This window comes from Petaurus breviceps, unplaced genomic scaffold (genome assembly GCF_028583685.1).
Source record: "Petaurus breviceps papuanus isolate PSGF00001 unplaced genomic scaffold, PetGlider_PUasm1.0 555, whole genome shotgun sequence".
Classification (NCBI taxonomy): domain Eukaryota; kingdom Metazoa; phylum Chordata; class Mammalia; order Diprotodontia; family Petauridae; genus Petaurus; species Petaurus breviceps.
Window position 1 is genome coordinate 70,508 of NW_027186373.1, and position 19,586 is coordinate 90,093.

General features: G+C 40.5%; 1 long non-coding RNA gene and 1 pseudogene across 1 annotated transcript in view; both read left to right on the plus strand.

Moving 5' to 3' along the window:
- Nucleotides 1-12,003, plus strand: part of LOC138172898 (uncharacterized) — a 75,387-nt gene extending 63,384 nt beyond the window's left edge. The window contains exon 4 of the long non-coding RNA XR_011171266.1: nucleotides 9,576-12,003. This is a non-coding gene — a long non-coding RNA (uncharacterized lncRNA). The remainder of the gene's footprint in view (nucleotides 1-9,575) is intronic.
- A 1,014-nt stretch (nucleotides 12,004-13,017) lies between these two features.
- Nucleotides 13,018-15,207, plus strand: LOC138172926 (double-stranded RNA-binding protein Staufen homolog 1 pseudogene; annotated as a pseudogene).
- The last annotated feature ends 4,379 nt before the right edge of the window (nucleotides 15,208-19,586 follow it).

Consider the following 19,586-nt stretch of genomic DNA (forward strand, 5'->3'; position numbering starts at 1 on the left):
TCTTGCTTATCTGCCTTGTAACCTTGCAGGTAACTGTATAGGGCAGGGGAATATACTTTTAGCGAGGTCAAGGGACCCCAGGAAGTTCTCTACATATATACACCCTCCTGTTTGTCTGCCCTGTAATCTTTCAGGTAATAATATAGGGGAGGAGACAATTTCATTAGTGAAGCCTGGGGACTCCTGAAATTTCTCTACATCTCCCACATTTTAGTACTTTAAAAGGCTGCGGGAAGAATCATACAATTAGACATTATATACCACTTGTTGAATGATATGAGAAAAATAGGAAATAAGAATGGGTAAACAAGTACATAAAACCAGTAATACCACCCCTATTCCTAGGAAGGTTATTTGTTGTATTTGTCCAGGTAATATTCCCTGAGCTCTCTTTATCCAATCAATAATGTTTTTTGCCTTGGAATTTGGTAGTAGTAACTGCTTTCTTGGTCCATGCGGCGAGCCAAATTCTCTAAATCATTTATGTCAAGGGATGTGTTATCTATAATCACATATTAGCCTTTGTCTAACTTGCATTAATTCAATCTCCTCAGCTATAGAAATTAATCATCTCTAAGCTGATTTATTGCTTGATAAAAACTCTTGTGGATTTCTGATTGTAACAAAAATCCTCATGAAACATTGACAGACAATTCATGTAAACATTGAGCTTGCACTATCTGATTTTGTACAGTGCTAATGGATATAGACATAGCAACACTGCTCACTATAGTAGTAATTAAAGCAATTATCCCAACAATACAGGATATGCACTTCTTTTTTTGATTGGAACCCAATAGTTGATTAATTTGAGCAATAGAATGATCAGCACGAGAGTGAAACCAATGCTCACTCTCTACAGGTATCATTACCGTACTAGGTCTTCTTATAACAAATAGCAATTGTCCCAAAGAAGTATTATCATGACATTCAGAAACCTTGCAATTAACACATGTGACATTGTAATGCTTATAAATTTTGGTGATATTTACGTTGCTATGATTACCCCACATGAATGCATACCTCCCTCCTAAATAAGCACATACAAAGCTATGGTCAGTTTTGCTCAAGTATGTCCCATTAGGAGCAAAAATAGAAAAAAAAAACCATTGTTATTGGGGCCCATGGCAAAGGAATTTTTAAAATTTCTGGGTTTCCTCTCTGTGAGTGTCCAAACCAATTTTGTTTTCCATACCCGCTATGCCTATAATTGATGTTCATGTTGTTGTGCCAGGAAATATAGGTTTGCTGTTCTACCTGATGGCAAACAGGTACGTCAGTCCTACAGTTTTAAAATGGGGGATCCACTTGACCTGAAGATGAGTCCCACTCATCTTGGTCTGGACACAGCATCTGATGCTTATCCCACAAGCCTGAACAATTTGAAAAAGTCCCCAAATCCCCATAGTGTATGTTAGGATGTTCTCAAAGCACACTGGGTCCTTAACTCTGAAGATTCCTTTAGCATAAGCATTCCCATTCAGCTCTCCTTTAATTCTACACTTTTGCATAGATATACAAGATAGATTAACTGGAATGTCCACAAGGGCCTGTTGGAGTCTGCCCCAAGGATGATACTCATAGTGATATTTGATAATTTGTACCAAGTTACATGAGGACATATTAAAAGTAGAAAAACACGAAGGTGGATCATCCACTAATCCAGTAAATTTAAAATCAAGCACAGGACAGGTTACATTTGCATTATGAATATAAAAATCTTTGCAAATAAGGACTGACCTGTTTCCTTCTAAAGTGATTTCTGGAAGAAACTCCCCCCACCCAACCACCTCCACCGAAGGTGGATGATCGAGGGCCACCCTGTATCTTGTGGAGGCAGCTATTGGCAGCTGAGCCATGATAGCAGTGAGCAGCATCACCATCCATTTGCCCTCATTTAGGCTCTGGCTCCTCCTCGGCTGCCGACCTCGCCTGGTTCTGGTTCCGGTGGGCCGAATGTCCAGCCTCTGCATTTGCTGACACAGTCCTTGCTCTCCTTTCTAGTATCCAGACTTCCTCCTTTTCATCTGTGGAGACACACAATAGCCTCTGCCTCAAACTATTACCCTGCTCGGGCCACACCATTGTCCTTTATCATTTTTCCACATCACCCATTCAGTAACTGCAGTTGCCTGGGGCTGTGATCTTTTAGGATTACTAATTGTGTGGTCAGTAACACCCCAGAATTGTTCTGCTGGTGTTTTATTTTCATGATCTAATTTCAAATGATTTATTATATATAGTGACAACTCCAACATTCCTCTTGGGGTACCCATGCTCCACATTCCCCCTTTTAGTTTTTGGACTGCAGTTTTAAGTGTACGGTTTTTTCTTTCAACAATTCTTTGACCTGTAGGGTTGTAAGGAAGCCCTGTAACATGGTGAATACCCCATTGAAGACAGAATTCGTCAAAGCATTTTAAGGTGTAAGCAGGGCCATTGTCAGTCTTTAATTGTTTTGGCACACCCACAGCAGCAAAGCATGTAATAAGATGTTCTTGAACATGAGAGGTTTTTCCCCCAGACATAGCATTTGCCCATGTAAATCCTGAATATGTGTCCATGGTTACATGTATATATTTCAGTCTCCCAAAAACAGAGTAATGAGTAACATCAGACTGCCAAATTTCACTAGGTAATAGTCCATGGGGATTTACACCCTTGGGTATAGAGGGACTGCAAATAACACATGATGGGCAGCAGCTTTTAACTATTTGTCTAGCTTGTTCTCTAGTGATATCAAAGGTCCTAGCAAGCATTCTAGCAGATTGATGAAATCTATGATGGGATTCCTTTGCTAATTCTAATGATCCCACAATGATTTGATCAGCTATGTGATTACCTTTAAAAAGTGGTCCAGGAAGACTGGTATGAGATGGGATATGCATAATGTAAAAGGTATATGATCTATTTTGTACAATATTTTGTAAATCACAGAACGATATGTACAACTGAGTTTTATTTCTATGTACATTGGCTGTTTCTATCTTTTGAGTCACTTAGGCTACATATTGAGAATCTGTAATAACATTAATAGTCTGAGAAAATAGAGTAAGAGCAGATATGATAGCTGTGAGCTCATTCTTTTGGGTGGAATCATGAGTAGTGACCATTTTCATAACCTGTTTATTAGGACAGTATACAAAAGCTCTGTAGTCTTTAGTGGCATCAGTGAATACATTAAATCCTAAAACAGGTTGATCCTTACATACCTTAGTGATTATGAACTCATTGTTTGTTAAGAATCTGAAAATGCCTTCTAGTATATAATGTTGTATGGGGATAGCATATATTAGCAACAATTGCCAAGATTCTTGATTCTCAGTCACTTATTGGATTTGGTCATGAGTATAAGTAACTTTTATAACTTCAGGCAATTGACCACTTAGGTATAAATATTGTCTGATCATTTTCTTTATGAGCTGAGCCACCCTATCAGGGTAAGTTTGTAAAGAATATATTGGCTGATGTGAAATATCACCCCATTCAATCACTAAATAATTTTTCATTAAGGCACCTGTAGGGCTGTATTTCATGTTCAGCACAGAGACTTGTATTCCTGTAGAGGGGTCTACCCTAAATGTAATTGCAGTTCTGAAAGCTTCCTGAATGTAATCCAATGCATTGCTAGCTTCAGGTGTAAGAATTCTAGGAAAATTAAGGTTGGTATCACCTTCCAGTAATTGGTATAATGGTGTTAAACATTCATTTAAAATGCCAAGACTAGATCTGATCCAATTTATATCCCCTATAAACTTTTGCAAGTCATTAAATGTTTTAATATTATCTTTTCTAATTTCCAATTTTTGAGGTCCTACAGTAGTGTTCTGCACTTTATTACCTAAATACATAAAAGGAGCTGTCTTCTGTATCTTTTCAGGGGCTATTTTTTTTTTTCCTTTTAAGCAATCGGGGCTAAGCAACTTGCTCAAGGTTACACGGCCAGTCATTTCTGGGTGTGGTGCTAAGTGTCTGAGCCCGGGATTCGATCTCCAGGTCGTCCCAACACTGGAGCCAGTGCTCCCACTCACTGAGCCACCTGGCCGCCCCTAAGCAATTGGGGTTAAGTAACTTGCTCAAGGTTACACAGCCAGGTGTTTCTGGGTGGGTGCTAAGTGTCTGAGCCCGGGCTTCGATCTCCAGGTCTTCTCAACACTGGAGCCGGTGCTCTTACTTGCTGTGCTACCTGGCCGCCCCTCAGGGGCTGTTTTAAGTTCTACAGCAGTGAAATTATTTGTAACCTCCTCTAATATTTTCTCTAGGGTAATCACATCTCGGTGTGCACATAGAACATAGTCCATGTAATGAATTAAGCTGTGGGGTATTTGTTTCTAGTTGATTCTAAGGCCTTTGCCACAAACTTTTGACATAATGTGGGACTGTTTTTCATCCCTTGGGGTAGTGCCTTCCAACAGTATCTTTTTAGGGGTTCTTTTAGATTTATGGAAGGTATGGAAAAAGCAAATTTTTCTCAGTCCTGTCTTTGGAGAAGTATGCTATAAAAACAATTCTTTATGTCTGTTACCCATAAAGGTCTTTGTGATGGTACCATATTAGGAGGTGGTAAACCAGGCTGTAACACTCCCATATCCTTCATGACTTTATTTACTCCTCACAAATCCATAAGCATCCTTCAATTTTCCTGAATTCTTTTTTCTGATTGCAAAAATTGGAGAATTCCATACGCTATTTGTGATTTCAATATTACCTAAATTCAGCTGTTCTTGCACAATATCTAATAGGGCAGAAATTTTTTCTGCACTTAGGAGTCACTGATTCACCCATACTGGTTTTGTGGTAAGCTGTTCAATAGGATCGGCTGTTGGCTGCCCATCAATCATGGCCCCTCCTGAACATTTGTCATGATGGTGACCTTAAATTGTGATAAGATATCTCTGGCCCATAAAGCCATTGGCAAGGAAGCCAAACAACATGGCTGGAATTTTCCTGCCATGCCCTCAAATTCCCAAGTAAGTTTCCTCACACTTTTTAAAGGTTGACTAACCTCTCCTATGCCTTTCATATTTATATCTGATTTTTGAACAGTCCACTTCAGGTCCCATTGTTCCTGACTGATAATGGTTAGGTCTGCTCTGGTGTCTAAGAGACCCTGAATTCCCCTGCCCTCCACATATATATGAAGGGTGGCTCTTGAGGTTGTAATAATTTGAGACCACATGACCTCTGGATTCCATATTTGAAATATCCATTGTTCCTGTTTTAATTGGATCACGGAACTGCTAGGATTCATAATTTTAATTTTAATCTTATTAGAATCTTCCCAGTCCTTTTGTTCCACATAGGTTGGAGTGAATTATATGTATTCTTCTTCTGAGGTTAAAGAAAGTACCCCCACGGCAGGAGCAGGAGAAGAAATCCTAAAAAGCACTTCTCTCTCCTGGCCTGGGTACATGTTTAAAAATTTAACCTCAGGCTGTAAGATAACAGCAGTTACTTCAGAGGTGGAGGGATCCAAATCCGCTTCCCCTCCTGAACTTTTGGAGTGCCGAAATGAATGTAAGTCACTGCTGTTTTCTGTGGGCCCAGGACTTGCTCCTTGAGGCTGTTTCCAGAATTTCTAAATCTGCTTTCTGAAGCCCAATGAAAGCCCTTATGACATTTAGGGCATTTTGATTTTGGTCATAATTCACTATTACTGCCGCCTACTTGACATTCCCTTTTGAAATGACCCCCTTTACCACATTTATAACAATTCTTGTTTTGCCTATTTGTGGCTGCTTGTGATTCTGCTTTAAATTGTGCTTGAAAGACCATAGACTTTACCTCCATAGATTTTCTAATTAATTGATCCAAGGAGGCATCAGCAGGAAGTGCCAAAAAAGTTTCCCTATGATCTAAATTGCAATTCTCTCTAGGTATTTGTCTTACAAATTTTTCCAATCCCACAGTGCTTCCTAAGGTACTCTCAGCTGCTTGTTGAATTTTTGTCACAAAATCAGGAAATGATTCCTCAGGTCCCTGCATGATATTTGTGAAATTTTTTCCTGCTCAACCAGAACTGATTATCTCTTTCCATGCTTGTATGGCAGTCTTGAATAGTACTATATACTGCCACCGAATAGTCCATTTGTATGTTAGGTAATGTATTAGGTCCATCACCCAAAAGCATGGAAATACTGGGTGCATTAGGTCCTTCTGCCAACATAAGATCATATGGCTTATTATGATATTTTTCCTTATAATTGGCCTCCCACTGTAAGTAGACCCCTGGGGTTAGGCATATTTTAGCTGTTTGCCTCCAATCATATGGTGTCAAAGCTGTGGCTTCTAAATTTTCCAATAATGACACCATGTAAGAAGCTGTTGCCCCATATTCCTGTACAGCCTTTTTTACCTCCTGAAGATCTTTTATATTTAATTTTTGCCATGTTTTATTGTCCTAGGCATCTACTATAACAGGGATATGCAACAAATTGCAGCCTTTAAATCCCATTTCTCTTAATGTCTATCCTTTCTCTTTCATACATTTTTGAAAAGGTGTATACAATTCTGAAACTATGGTGGGACTGCCCATTATTAGGCTTCCAATTAGGCTTCCCAGCTTTTTCCGTTCCCCATTTGGGATTATAGTGAGGACTTGGACTGAGGTTAAGAGGTTTGGTATTTTCTAGGGTTTTTTCCCCCACAAATTCAGGAAGTGTGATCTCTTCCTGATCATTGCCTTCAGTCTCACCCATGACACTCAATATTTCTTTAAGACCTGTTTTGTCTGCTAGGCATACTTTGATGACATTATAAATTGAAAATATGGAACCAGAGTCACTCTCCTATCCATTCTCCTTAAAATAATTAACTAAAGCCTCTTTCACTGCTTCCCAATCAGGTCCTCTTATCTGAGAGCCACTAGGGAAACATGGGGTTTCCTGATAGACTATTTAAAAAAATTTTCAGAATCTGTTTCTTAACTGAAATCCCTTTCTTATACACTATAAGGTGTAATATTCTCAGATCTTTCCCTTTATCTTTTAAGCCCTTCACTAAGCTTCCTCCCATACTTTGTCTCTGTGAGCTCTGATTATGAAAAACTGAGCACACTGATGAAAACCCTTCTAGAGCCTTTCCCTTACCTTGAAAGTAATCCATTGTGCCTTGGATTTCATGTGGGCCCGCTTCCTGTCAGCAAACCCTGGGCGTCCGTTGCTAGAGACTCAATAGCAGTCCTGATGCCCCACGTTGTAGGCACCACTTACTGTGGCCAGCACAGTTGGTGGGATAGCTAGTGGTGAGAATAATGAGATGGGGGTGTAATCAATAGTCTGTTTATTACAGGATCATTTCATACAGAGCCAAAGATTCAAGGGGCTCACAGAGTTTATATGCCCCCAAAAAGCATGTAAATACCCCAAAAGAATGCAGACAATGTAGAAAGATCTTCCATCTAGGTGACCTAAAGCAATGCAGACAATGTAGAAGGACCCTCCCTTAATCTTGTTTACTATTTACCCTTGCTTAAGGTTAGTTATTTATTAGGGTAATATTCTAGGACCATATCAGGAGGCATGAACAAAAAAAGATTACATGCCCTCTTGCTTATCTGCCCAGAAAGACAATACCAATTTGCTGTTAGAAAGCTCCAGGTGGCTTCTATTTTAGTGGGAAAATTAAAAATGCCTCTTAGTGCGGTGGTAACCATGAAGCAATATTGTATACCGGGAGGACAAGAGGAAATAACTCAGACTATTAAGGACTATGTAGAGGCGGGAGTGTTAGCGCCCACTACCAGTCAATGGAATAATCCTATTTGGCCCATTAAAAAATCTGACGGTAGTTGGAGAATGACGGTAGATTACCAACAGCTGAATAAAGTTAGCCCCCCATTATATGCTGAGGTCCCTGGTACAATAACATTGATTGAGTCAATACAAACATATCCTGGAAAGTGGTATGCAGTTATAGACCTTGCAAATACCTTTTTTACAATCTCAGTAGATCCTTCTCAATGGGATCGGTTTGCTTTCACATGGCAAGGGAGATGACATCCTTTCACCAGACCCCACAGGGGTACTTACACAGCCCCACCTTGTGCCACAGGAGAGTAGCTGAACACTTGGATGAACTGACCTGGCCCAGTATAAAAATTACTCACTATGTTGATGACATCATGATACAGGCTTTAACCAAGGAAGAAATTGAAGCAACACTAAGGAAATGTGGGAATGGTGCTCACATGCTAACGTTTCAGTTTTTCATGTAGATGCTCATGTGAAGAATGAAACTCTGGAATGTGAGTATAACACCCATGTGGGTGGACTGACTAAAATAGACAGTAACCAGATACAAGATGATGAGGAATATCATGCCTTAGCCTGATGGCTCCACCAACTGCAGGACATTTGGGGCCGCAGGCCTCTTACGGGTGGGCACTGTCACGAGGAATGAATATTCCTCTTTCTACTTTTAGAGACAAATGTGTACAATATCAATTATACAAGGAAAAACAAATTCCTCAAATTATTACAGGGGAAATTGGCTTAGGGACCTTACCTGCTCAAATATGGCAAATAGATTATATAGGCCCCTTACCCATAAGCCAGGGGTGCCACTATGCCTGCACTTGCATGGACACCTATTCTGGGGTGTTAATTGCTTGTCCCTGTAAGAGGGCTACTCAGAAGGATACTTGCCAAACTCTTGATATAATATCATTGTATTGTGGGACTCCTAGGCAAATCTAAAGTGAAAATGGCTCCCACTTAAACATAAAACAATTGATGCCTACTGTGCATATCATAATATTGAATGGATATATCACATTCCTTATTGTCCCCAAGCAGCAGGCCTAATTGAAAGAATGAATGGCCTCCTTAAAGAAAAGCTGATTAATTTGGGAGAAAATTCTTTTAAAAAGTGGAAAGAAAATTTGTTTGAAGCCCTTCAACAATTAAACAACAGACTCCTAGCTAACGGGGGAGGAACCCCCCTGTCTAGAATGATGACACCTAATTTACAGATGAGGGCTTTATGAGCCCAAGAAGCAATTATTAAATGGTGGCCCTTCGACTCAGGCTCAGGAAAAGAACCTTTCTGTGGGTCCCCCATGGCAGCTGGATATGATTTAAAATCTATTGTGGACATACAGTTGTTACCTGGGAAAGTAGGAATATACCCACTGGAACAGGAGTAGAAATTCCTACTGGATTTTATGGACAATTACTTACAAGGTCTAACATGGCTGTTAAACAGATTGTAGTGGTTGGGGGAGTTATAGACAGTGACTATAAGGGAGAAATCAAAGATCGCTTACAAAATCTTGGTAAAGAAGAATATTTTGCTTATGCTGGCACTAATATCTGCCAACTGATAACCATACCCCATATGATTGTACAATGGAAACAAGTAGACCACTCCCCCTTTTAAGACCACCAGCGGAACAAGTGGATTTGAGCATTACATGTAATTGGATCTGAAGTGTGGGTGAAGTCACCAAAAACTGGGCTGTCCAAGGCCGCGGGGATTGTAGCTGAGGTAAAAGACAACACAGTGATAGTATGCTATTCTGGTAGTGATCAGTGGCATCATGTTCCATTAACCCATGTGTTTTCTTGTGGATAAAGTGCACCGCAGGTTTATGGACAGCTTTCCTATACTGCTTGGACTCCAGGGTCTCCGATACAGCCGAGTGGGGCTCTCATTCACTTGAGATGGAGGAACAGAACAGATGCATGACAACAGGGTGATTACATTTGCCCGGCCAATGAGAACTGCAATATAGCTAACTGGACAGTGAATAACACCATCTTTTACAAGGCTCCCGCGCCCATCTTCGGGATATTGAAAGGCATTTATCTTTTGAACTTGACTATGACTACATTAGTGAATGTGATACTTAACTCCAAAAATCTTGGAATTAGACATTTCTGAACATCATCAATACTTGTTTTGTACCAATGCTACTGCTATTACACATGGAACCATATGGGTACAATATTTGTTGCTATTGCCAAAGAAACCCCCCCTTCCACACCCATCTTCTATTGTTAAGAGTCCCCAAAAGCTGTAAAAATGTATCCAATAATTATCATAAGAATGTAATTCATTATACTGTCAGTTTTCCTGAATTGAATGTAATAGAATAAAAAGGGCATGGTATGACTTTACTAGGTGGGGCCAGAACTGGTTTGGGTGTAGTAAATTCTCTTGATCTTGAGACTCTAGCTAACAGACTGTGCAGTGCTGGCCAAGATGTTTCTCAAGCCTTGACTGTTAATGCACAATGGTTGCCCACGACGATCCTGCCCCATCAACACACCCTAGAATTCCAAAAACAGTTTTTACGTGGTTTCAATAATTCAGCCAGTGATAGAATTCAATTTGATGCTAATGTATCGACCCTATACAGTTGGACTAAATGTTCCTTACAAAATATGCATATGTTAATACAAAAGGAGAATGCTCAGAGACTTCTTGTCAATGGTGGCCGGGATATGTGGGTATCTTTACTGAGTCATTATTTGCCTAACAATCATTGGATGTCCTGGGAAGTGAAGACCCCTGTATGCACAGCTACAACTTGCACTGGCACATTGACCCATTACAGAATATGAACGTGGACGTGATGTGTAATTTCCGCGTAATTCCTTTTATTCTGTTTGATTACTTTGCTTTGCCACATGTACTAGGAGCTTATAAAGGTAATGCTAATGTAGCTCTCACTTTAGATGATTGCATTGCTGACAAAGGAGCTGTATGTGGGAGGGTTACCAGGCAGATGGAGCCCTGTTTGTTAACCGGCTCCTCTAACTGGTGTGATCTGACTCACGATCCTATAGCTAACTTTTCTATGTTATACAAAGGGGATGTCCAGTATGTCTGTATAGTGTCTGATGACCAGAGCGATTCGATGTCTGTAGGCCTACTTGCTCCCTGTGCAGGATGTTTGAAGAATATTTCGTTTCTCCGCTGGCAGGGCGATGATTTCTACTCTTCTCCTGACACAGTGGATGATGTGATTGTCTCTTGGGTACCCAAATCTCTCTCTCTCTCTCTCTCTCTCTCAAACCTCTTTGTCTTTAAATCCCCTGATGAAACTCCTAAACCAGTCAACACAGCTTAGGCAACTGCTGGATAAGAATCAAGAGCTCTCAATGAACATCGAATACATAGTTGCCAGTAAATTAATTGGGATATCCCATTTAATAACTACTGATACTAACCATCATTGGTATGATTTTTTACTTCAATCCCCTACTGCATCCAAGTATTTTACTTCCCTTCCCTAGCTATTCCCATATTATTACTATTATTGTGCTTATTCTTTTTATTATTTTTAACTGTTATGTTTTGTAAGATTAAAGGTATATATCATAGAGTTACTCCATTAGTAGGCACTGCATATGCCCTGTCCAATATCAAGGACAAATGGAGGGTTAATTTTTGCCCCTTATAATGATATTGTCCATGACCTAGAAATTTTTCTTTTATGACCCTGCCGTAGCATGACCCCACTATCTGTGTGTGCTTGTAGACCCCAGGAACTAGCCATTCCTGGATTCCTTTAAACTTTGGGAGGACTGGCTATCCACCCAGAGTTTATTTGGTAAGTAAAGGCCTTGGCTGCAGATACTGGAATGTCTACCAGGCACTTTGACATCCTTGCTGATTTAGCTTGCTTCCCCTGCTTATCCTATATTCAGTCAGCAATCCTTGAGTCCTTATCTCTTTCTTCTGATTTTACTGTCTCTTTTCCAACTCACTGGCACAAAGCCTTCTTTGTCTAAACTCCTTAAAAGTTGGTTAGTGAGAAATCCAGGGAGAGGACACTCTGCCTGGGACCCCCCAGTCGGGACTCATAGGCTAAAACCCGGGATTCCCCAGCCATTGTGAAAAAGTGAAGAGGTGGTGCTCCCCTGATTCCTGATGTTTTCTCTTTCATTTTCTTCTATGCTTATAGTAATACTTTTAATCTTACCAAGCTTATTAACACTACTGTGTCGCCTATATTGCATATGTAAGAAATGTTCTTTACCATTCTTTTTTCCTATAATAAACTCCTTTTAATCATCAGTTTTGGTGAACATGTGTCATTTTGTGGGAGCAAATCCGATCCTAATTAGGCAAAATTGATCCTTAATTGCACATGCCCCCAGTGTTTCTGACTCTCCATAATCTTGAGATGGGTCCTACATTGAGATTTCCTCAGGTTTGTGGTCCCTCACCATTCCAGGGATGGTGTGTGGGTTTGGAATGGAAGCTATTTGAAGCTCCCTTGTTGCTTCAGGGTTGTCCTCAGCCTGTATTGCTAGTTTTTGGCAAACTGGGAGGTAAAATCAGCTGTGATCTGGAGGACATCTTTAAGGGAAACGGGGGAATTAGCATGTATTGGTGAAGGAGGGACTGATGTTGAAGCAACTTTACAAGCCATAAAGGAAGGGGCTGCTTACTTCTGCTCTTCTTCAGCCATCTCAGTGAAACAACTATGAAAATATTCCCTCTCTGATAGAGCCACGAGTGCAGTCACAAGATGTCGTAGGGGGTGCACGTGACCTCTGAGGGGCAGGAGCTTGGAGATATGGAGGCCAATTCTGCCGTGCAGTAAAGGCTGACATGGCATTGAGCGCAGGGCCATGGGGACCGACTCTGTTGGGTTGGGAAAGGACAACATGGCAGTGAGTGTGCCCCATTTGCCCTGCACTCGGGAGAGTGAGCGATTGGCTCCCACATGTCGTGTGGCGGGGTGGCGGCCGGACGGGGTGCACATGGCTTTCTGAGGGACGTTGTTGGGACAGCTTTGCCTGGGGGTTAACCAACCAGGGACAAGGGAGTTTTGGGCACAGTGACGCGAGAGTGATACTCTGCGTGGCAGTGCGTAGAGGACTTACGGGAAGGACTTTGCTCCTTTGTCTCATATGACATACTTGGGAAAGAACATGATTGGCCCGGCAAGGCGTGCCCCCAAGCAAGGTTTATAATGAGGGGAGAGAGAGGAAGTGAGTGAGTTCCGCTTAGTTCCATTAGTTCTGCTACTTCCGCTTCCCATTTGCTTGCCATGCAGTTAAGATGCAACAGAATAAACAGCTTCGCATCACACTTTCCATGTCCTGGGTGTTCTGTGGGGGTAAGTTCTTCTTGGAGACAAGAAGCCAGAGACATCCAAAGACCAGGTATAAGGTAAGACACGGCCAGAATTGGGACTAGGAACTCAACACTTCTCCTTCTTAGATGTTTTGTAGGACTTTAAAGTTAATTTGATTTTAAGATGAAGTAACTTTGACCAGTCCAAAAGAGCTCTATTATGGCCATTATGATTTGGGCTGATTTTAGTTACCTGAACACTTAGTGCTGGCAACAAATTTCCCAAGATCCATCTCCAAAGTGGATCTAATTAATGCAAAGTGATTTAACATGAATTAATCCCCACCCCCAAAATTAGATTAAGGGAATTGGTAACTTCAACTAAGCATGTGGGAGTCCTTTGGATGCTGGAAAAAAGCAGAACTTGTCAGACTCCATCAAGGTTAAGACTCCAGGAAAATTGAATTCTGAGGCACTTGAATCATTCGATCTTGAATCAGTCGATCTCATTCAACAGTTCCATCTGAGTCACAGCACCCTGTTAACCTGAAAAGTTTGGTTAAAGGAGACAAATCATCTAGGTGATATACATTTTAGTATTTATTATCTCCTTCTAGACAGATGAAGCCCACAGACTTGTACAAGGAGGCAGAAGTTCTGACTGCCTGAACAAAAGAAAGAGAAAACTTAAATACATTTTAGAATCATCCAAATCCAGGGTGACTGTGTCACACAAATTTATGATCTCCTTATTTTACTATCCATACCATGAGAAAGAAAGTTTCTTGGCTATAAATACAAATTGACAAGACAATGGACAGAGCAGGGTCACCAGAGCAGGGCTATTTGGGATTTATAGTCTCAGAATGTCTGTTTCCATCCCCTATGGAATATTTCCTGAGATAAAGGGAAATTCCACTTTCAGCCTTACCTAGTCTCTGAAGTTGTGGACACATGAAAAGGCATTTTTAAAGCAAAGGAAAGCAGTCTGTCTGATTAATTCAGACTTTGTCCAAAGATGATATTTAATTATCACGCTATAACAATTGTATACTACAACTTGTTCAGTCATTCCACAATTGAGGGGAATCCCCACAATTTCCAGTTCCTTGCCACCACAAAGAGAGCTGCTATAAATATTTTAGGACATGTAGGTTCCCTGATCACCTTGAGAAACAGATTTAGTAGTGGTATTACTGGTTCAAAAGCTATAGGCAGTTAAAATAAGTCTTTGTGCATAATTCCAGATTGCTCTCCAAAATGGTTGGTTCCATTCACAGTTCAACCAACAATGAATTAGAGTCCAAAAGGTAAGGAGCCTGAATACATGCTTCTCACTGAGAGAGGCCTTCCACACTACAGGGAATTCATTATGCAGGTCAAAGTTGGTGGCCACACTGCTGAAGGAATGGGCACAAATACAAAGGTGTCAAAAGACAATGCAGCTGAAAATATGTTAGAGATCCTAGGTTTCAAAATCCCCCAAACCCAACCCTCCAAGGCACTGCTAAAGACAGAAGAAAAGACCCCAGTAAAGAAACCAGGTGATGGAAGAAAAGTTACCTTTTTTGAGCCCAACTCTGGTGATGAAAATGTGACCAGTAATAAGGAAGATGAATTTAGGATGGCTTATCTCAGGCATCAGCAACTTCCAGCAGGAATTCTTCCCATGGTGCCTGAAGTGGCACAGGCAGTAGGAGTCACAAGGACATCATACCAAAGAGCTTACCAGATACCACCAATGCAACAGTCACATCCATGATTGCTAGAGAGCCTGTTGTATGGGGGGACCTCCCCCACAGCTGAGATCATTTTAAAGGATAACATTTCCTCAGGCCATGTTTTCCACTGACCACTCACCAGACCCTCTGATCAAATGGATTACCTTTTCAATGTCCAGGGAATCCAGGTGGAGTACAAAGACTTCCCCAAAACAACAAGAATGAATTTGTCTCTCTCATAAATTGTTCCTCTCAGCTGCCTCTGATCAGCCATGGGATCAGAAAGGATGTGAAATCCTGCCATGATATGGCTGCACTGAACATTTTAAAGTTGCTGTCTGAGATGGACCAACAAAGTTCAGAGATGCCAAGAAGAGGAAATGGACCAATGCTTGTGTATGGGAGGTGCTGAACCTTTTCTGGCCATAAAGCACTTTAAAAGTTTAACATATATACTGAATGTACTGAAACTGCTTTGCAATTTTGGAATTTCTGATGTGTCCCATGGGCAGAGATGTGCTGAATGATGAAATGGAGAAGGCAAACAGGAGGAGACTGTGATGAACTCTCCTGGATTCTTCTGATGGGGCCAGACAGGATGTGGCAGTAGGGGAGTTCTGACAAGAACTAAAATCATGCACAAGCTACTGCTTGCATACATTCGTGGGGAAGGAGGGTCAGATGAAGGGAGAGCAACTCTCTGGTCTCCTACATTGAGTCCTTCTGTCTGTTCATCATCCTGGAGTCACATGGTCTTCTTCAGTGCTTTGTCTTGTGTTTTTCTAGACATGTGACACCAGGAAAGGAAAGCAATCCCCTTCTCAAGCTGGCTAACTCAGACTTTCAGGAGCAGACATGGGACAGCACTGCCCGACAGGCATGAGACTTGACCCAAGCCTGAAAGCACCAGAGAAAATCAAATGCTTCCTATTCAGTGTAACCTGTTATAGAGTAGTGCTGCCCTTCCATCTTCCTTGTAGTTACTGAAACCATAACCATCACTTTATCCTAAGACAGGGATACAGTTTTAGTTTCCTTTTATTGTTTTGATTGAAATGACATAATACATTTTTTATTTGAAAGTTTCTCAATCGTATCTAGTTATATAGCACAGTTTAGAAGCTTGTCTGAGACTGATGTTCTCTGTAAACTAACCTGCAAAGATCATATCCATGTATGTGGCTATACATTTCATTTCTATCGGAGTAGCCTAGGACCATTCCAATGATGCCAATTGTGTGCCCTCCAGTTTAATGCCCCAGATATTTATATCTGTATATCTATATGCCTATACACACATATCCATATATATAAGTTGCACAATGGTTTGTAAATTGGACATTTTAGGAATTTTAAGCTTTACATGATCATTTGGTTCATTTACTGTTTCATTTTTTCGCTAAACATAACTTAAAATATATTAATTTTTATCTTTCTTTTAAAAGATAATTTTTTAAAATGTGTATATATAGCTCTGCATGGCACACAGCTTTCACAACACTACAGGATATGATCTCAGTGTAGTACATATAAAAACTGAAGATTGATTTTCCTTGAGTGCTTTATATTCTTGAATTACACCTCCATGTAGGGCTGAAAAAAAATTAATGATGTTTATATATAAAACTTTGTTGTTTTTGATGTTGTGTTATTGCACACAGAAATGTGTGCAGTAAGTTTTTGCTTATGGTTCACGTGAAAAACACACAGTCAACTTGCAAATTAAGTATTATTGGAAATTTTTTCTCCTTATGGAATGTGAGTAAAGCTGAGTGTCACCAATTAATGTCATACTAAATTATTTATTTGGGTTAATTTGCTCTTGCAGACTATAGTTGCTGGATTGCCTGCCCTTCCTTTCCCTCCTCGGGGGAGCAGAGGACCTATAATGCTAATGTGATTCAGTCTGGCCAGTAATCAGAAGGTCTAAAATAACGTTATATAAAAACCATTGATCAATAAAATTACACCTAATGGAAAAGAAAAAAAAAACAACTGACCTGGAAAACAGATCCAGGAGAGATAACCTAAGAATTATTTGTCTACTGGAAAGCCATGATAAAATTAAAAAGCAGCCTTGAAAACACCCTCCAAGAGACTGTCAAAGAAAATTGTCCTGAGGTCCTAGAATCAGAGGGAAAATAATTATTGAAAGAATTCACCAGACTCCTCCTGAAAGAGATCCCAAATTGAAAACTCCAAGAGATATAGTAGCCAAATTCCAGAATTACAAGGTCAAGGAGAAAATACTGCAAGCAGCCAGAAAGAAACAATTCAAATATTGGAACTATACTCAGGATTACACAGGACCTAGTAGCTTCTACATTAAAATATCATGGGGATTGGAATTTGATATTTCACAAGGCAAAAGATCTAGGAATGAAACCAAGGATCAACTACCTGGCAAAACTGAGCATAATCTTTCAGGCAAGGAGATGGCCATTTAATGAAATAAGGGACTTCTAGGCTTTCCTAAACCAGAGATTAAGGGAAGATTTGATCGCCAAAAACAAGATTCAAGAGAGACATAAAAAGGTAAAGAAGGAAAACACACATACGTGTACACACACATGCACACAACTTGTGATTCCGAAAGGTCAGTTTCTCCTGACTGTGAGGCTATCCCTCTACATGAAGAGGTATCATATTGCAGTAATTAATGTTCTACATTCACTGGGAAATTGTTGGGAGCACAGATCTATATTTCTATGCAGATAGGATCTCCTTAAGGGACAAACCTAAAAGCCAAAGTGTAGCATCAAAGGGCATAAAGATGTTGGGCACGTTTGATCATGTCCATCACACCCTTTCTTGGGGCACTTCTGGGGAGACTTCCATGGCTCATTCTCAGTGGCTTGCCAGATTACCAGCATATGGTTATCTACGTCTTCCTTCAAAGTTGTAGGGGTATGTTGGAGGGTTTCAGTGATTTCTGATATTGTCTTTCTATGGGCACCTTGTTATCAAACAATCATAACACTATCAGATTTTAGAAAAGGAGTTCACTGAAGAGGTAGAGCAAGACCGGCAGCAACAGAAACATTTCATGCCCACCAAGTTAACCTCAACACTGCTACTAGCCTTATCCTTCTACTCCCCTTGCATACAAAATCCCTGAGGAGAGGCTTAAACATAATGTACAACATGACATGTTCCACAAAGAATTTCCTCCTTCTTTCTGTCAATGGAAGGACTCTCCTTCCTTTTTAATTTCTTCCTAAATCTGGAAGTTCTTTTCTTCCTTTGTGGAGACTCCATGAAATGCCCTTATGTATTTATACCTCTGAGCTGAGAACCAGACATTTGCAATACTTTAAACTTCGTGGCTTAGATTTCAATTAGGAGGGGTTCTGGTCCCTGAAGGCTGCCATTCTAACTTATGTCTTTCCATATCCATCTTCAATCACTTCCCCTACCATGAGACACTGCTGTCACCTATAGTAGACCTTCCTAGAGACTTTAGTTGCCTATGGGATATCAGATACCTTGAAAAATTCAAAGGGAATAACCTGGTTATTCTGCTTTTCTTTCCTCATTTTCCTTAGACAATGGGAAAACAAGCCCAAAAGAAACAGGGTCTTATTTACACAATGTCAAACGATGATGACCTAGTAGCAGAATGAAGCTTGTTCTTGTATTCCTGTACCCAGTCAATAAAGAGGCATTTATTTCATTCTTAGCAACTGGTCTCAAGATACTCACATTTTAGTGGGGGAGGTAACATGTCAACAACTACATGTTAAAAGCATAAATGTCTTACATCAACTGATGCTGAGTGAACTGAGCAGAACCAGGAGAACATTATCCAGAGTAACAGTAACATTGTGTGATGACCAACTTTGACATGATAGACTTACCCGTGTTTCCCCGATAATAAGACACTGTCTTATTAATTTTTTTGGAAAGAAAAACACCAGAGGGCTTATTTTCAGGGGAGGGCTTATGTTGTCCTGCCTCAGCTCTCCTCTGTGGCACTGCTCTCAATGGCACCAGCAAGCAAATCACTGGGGAAGAACAGGATGACGCGCTCACTGCTGCAGCTCTGATTGGATGCAGCTCGGAGCGCGGCGTGTGTTTCACCCAGGCGGGGGGGGACGGTGCATACAGAGGGTACCGTAATGTAGCGTGTAGCGCAGGGGATCACCTTCACCACAGTAGCAATCTCAATAGGGCTTATTTTCGGGGGAGGGCTTATTTTAGAGGAATCTTACACAGTAAGGGGAGGGCTTATTTTCAGGATAGGTCTTATTATCGGGGAAATACGGTAGCTCTTCCCAGCAATGCAACAATGTAAGACAATTCCAAAACACTCATGTTGGAAAATGCTATCCACATCCAGAGAAAGAACTAGGAGAGTCTGAATGCAGATTAAAGCACACTATCTTCCCTTTTTCTGTTGTTTTTTTTTGTCATGGTTTTTCCTTTTTTTACTGATTCCTTCACAACATGAATAATGTGGAAATGTAGTTGATGTGACTGTACATGTATGGGCGATATCAAAGTGCATGCTGTCTTTGGGAAGGGGCAGGGGAGGGAGGGGAAAAGTTTTAGAATTCAAAATCTTATAAAAGTGAATGTTAAAAACTAAAAATTAACCAATTAATTTTTTAAAGCGTTAGGATGCAACTGGGTCCCATAAAGCATTCCCTTAAGACAGAGAGAGAGATGGTCATGGTCACGGTCCTGTATATATATATATAAACCACTTCCCTACGCATAACCAATCATGATGCCTCACCTCCATGATGTTGCTAAACCAGTTCCTCACCTGTTCTGTTCTATTATTTGAAATTGAGCAAACCATAATTTACATATGTAAGGGAAAAAAACAGA